The 3,067-nt window shown below is 41.5% G+C and overlaps 1 pseudogene; it reads right to left on the reverse strand.

Annotated features, from left to right (window-relative positions):
- Window positions 1–1,112: 1,112 nt before the first annotated feature.
- On the reverse strand, window positions 1,113–1,742 carry LOC148014952 (uncharacterized; annotated as a pseudogene).
- Between the last annotated feature and the right edge of the window lie 1,325 nt (window positions 1,743–3,067).

A 3,067-nucleotide genomic window follows, 5' to 3' on the forward strand; every position in this document is an offset into this window, starting at 1 on the left:
GTATAAGGGTTTGGGTGGACATTTTTTATTTTCCAATGTACATTGCACTCAAGATTACAATGGCATTCAAATCTCAATGCATTTCATCCATTGTTAATAGAAGATTGCTTATTTGAAATTAATTAAGAGCGTACTACAAAGAAAAAAAAGTAATTTGTGACTTTTTCACTTTGTAGTAATTTTTTAAAAAAAGACCATGCACTTTCTCACAATGATGTGGTAAGACAAATATCTCATACAGGTAATTCTATCTGTTCTCAGAACGTACCTCCAAGAATTTGGATGAACTGCACCAAATGGTTTCCCTTGCTCCTTTCAATACCACTTTAAATTAATGTGAATCGAATATGATCATGGAGAAGCTAGGATAAATTTCTATTGAAATAACAGTTTGCAGATTGCCAATGAACTCCATCTCATCCAATATAATGTTCGAATCTGTGGCCCATCATCATCGACTCTCTTACTGAAACGTCACCTATGACACCACAGTTTATTGCAGAACATAATTCCTCAATGTGCTTCACTAAAAAACGTCGTTGTCGAAGGGTTTCGAAAGCAATGTCGCAATTGCAGGAGTCCTTGATAAATTTCAGGATAGAAGTTCAATCAAACGAATAAGCAAGATGTGAGGATTTGTGTGTAGTAATAGATCCGCCAAGTTCCCAACAAGACCTCATCTATGCAGTAATGATATGACCAAAAGCAAGGTTTCAAGTGAACATAGAATTCATCCTTCAACATAGGAACCTTTATACAAATCTGGTTTTCAACTACAGACAGAAATTTCAGCATTGTACTTTCAGCAGCTTCAGCCAAAGGATGAATCTATGGATCTCCAGACTTAACCATAAATCTATAGGAAATTTGATTCCAAATGATGAGGGATGAGGTGAACACTATCTCAAGCAATAGTCAATGTTGCAGGCATGTCTTTCAGAGGTGGCTCTCTTCCAAGAACAAGAGGGTTGGTCACGGAATGATTTAGAACCATGTATTCATTTTCATTCTTTATAAGTTGACAAACTAACTTGTGGAAATGTTTGGTACATCTTTCTCTTCCATGTTAGTAATATCTACATATAAACAATAGTCGTAATCATGTGCAAGAACTATTGCATCACCTTCACAAACATATCACCAGCAGTTGCAACCTGATTTCTGAGGTAATGTAACTGTCCAGCAACAAGTAAACTGAATGGTCCAGGACCTGTGCAAATTTAGTCTTCTGTCATGAGTATAGCAAGGGAAGATACATGAGGCTGAGGTGGAATCACTGCCCATCCATGAGAGACATATTTTCAGTCAGCAAAAGATTCCATTTTGAGTCTATCCAGGATAACATCTTTCAAGAAGCTCAAACCCTTGCAAGTAGAGTAAAACTCTTCAACAAGAGATGAAGCCTTTTCCATTGCAACCAAAGTCTGATCTCTGAACATCAGAGAATTTCAAATAGAACCGTGACTTAGGCACTGAAAGCTTTGTTTCGAGTATCTCTGCAATGGCAGCACTGATAGTCTTGTTAACTGCCCCACCAATTCCACCTATGGATATTAGCTCTGCATATGTTGCCGCTCTTCACTGCCTCCAAAAGACATGGGAATGCCCCCTCTGAGTAGCATCATCACATACTGCTCTGGCTTGCCAATGGTTTTGGCCACGGTTTTGCTGCAATCCTTGTGGATGTCAGAGGTGGAGACTCCGTCTAGCGGAACGTTGGTGCTTATCTTCAGCATCGGCATGGCGAAACCCTCTCATTCCTTCAAGTCGAAGCATACTCCTTGTCGCAGTCGCAGAGAAAAACGAGTCTTCTCCTGTTCAGCCGCGTCAACTTAGATCCACCTTCGTCCGCGATTGACTATAGTGTTTGATGCTTTTTCTCAGCACATCGTATGCTTTGTCCATTCTTTGTCTACATGACAATAGGCTTTTTGGTCTTTTGCTTCCATCCTCATGCTATCGTCTTCTCTTGCTTTCGACTCGACACCCTAAGAAGCCTTTGTGGAGCTTTGTTAGCAACTAGCTCCTTCATCAACTTCGTCTTTTTTTACTGTCTTCGGCTTCAGAGCTCCGACCTCAACTTTTGCTGCATCATCTTCGTTTCTTCTCCTTGTCCGTCGAAGTCCCTCCCTCACCTTTGTCGCAGTAGTGTCCTCGTCTTCGTCCTCATCTGTTGCTTCTTCTTCATCGTCTCGCCTTTTGATAGTCGTCGTCCCCCTCACTGCAGCCTCCTCATCTTCGTCTTAGTCTTTAGCTGCACCATGGCCTCTTTGTCCTCTGCATCTCCTTCTGCTACAGTGCTCACAATCCGATAGCTCCGTCCAAGGCGTTCCTCCTTCCTCTATTTTCTTTCCTCCTTCATCTATTTTCTCTCTCTCTCCAATTCGTCCCGCACTCTCCTCCCCTGTTTCTGCCTGTTCGTCCCGCCCAAAATGCCTCCTTTTAAAAATAGCTCAAAATCTTTTCCTTTCCAGCCTGATCCACATCTTCTTTATCCCCTTGTTCTAAAGAATCTATCCTTGGCAATTCTTTTGCAGTTCCGTTACAACTAGTAGAGACAGTGTTACCAAGTATATGTTTACCATCCTCTGCAACCTTTTGATTCTTTCCACACGCATTCTTCTTTTCTTTCTTTTTAGCTAGACCATTACCTAAAGCAGGATAACTCGCACGTGCATCAGCTTGCTTGCCTTCAGTATTTGCCACTAATTCTCCTGAGGTAAACCTCAAATAACACTAGGTTCAGCATCAGTTACTTTGGTTCCTGATTGACCAGAAAAAATCTGAATTTCCCCTTCCTTTGGGCTAAGATCTGCAGGTAAGCTTTCCACACCTTTATTTGCATGTTTCTTCTTCCTTTTGGGCAGTTGCATCTCGGGTTACCAGTCTACCAAAATTACTTATTCTTCTCCGTCTTCGGCATAGAATGAAAGATCAAACATAACAACTAAGTATGTACAAAGTATTAAATCACACACATGACTTTTGGGTGGTTTGCACACCTCGAATGCGCAGCAATACGACATCCACCCCCTCTAATCCTGCGCATCCTCCGGATGGGCCAACT

The sequence above is a fragment of the Lygodium microphyllum genome, chromosome 24 (genome assembly GCF_053477565.2).
Source record: "Lygodium microphyllum isolate KBCC chromosome 24, Lygodium_microphyllum_v1.1.10, whole genome shotgun sequence".
NCBI lineage: Eukaryota > Viridiplantae > Streptophyta > Polypodiopsida > Schizaeales > Lygodiaceae > Lygodium > Lygodium microphyllum.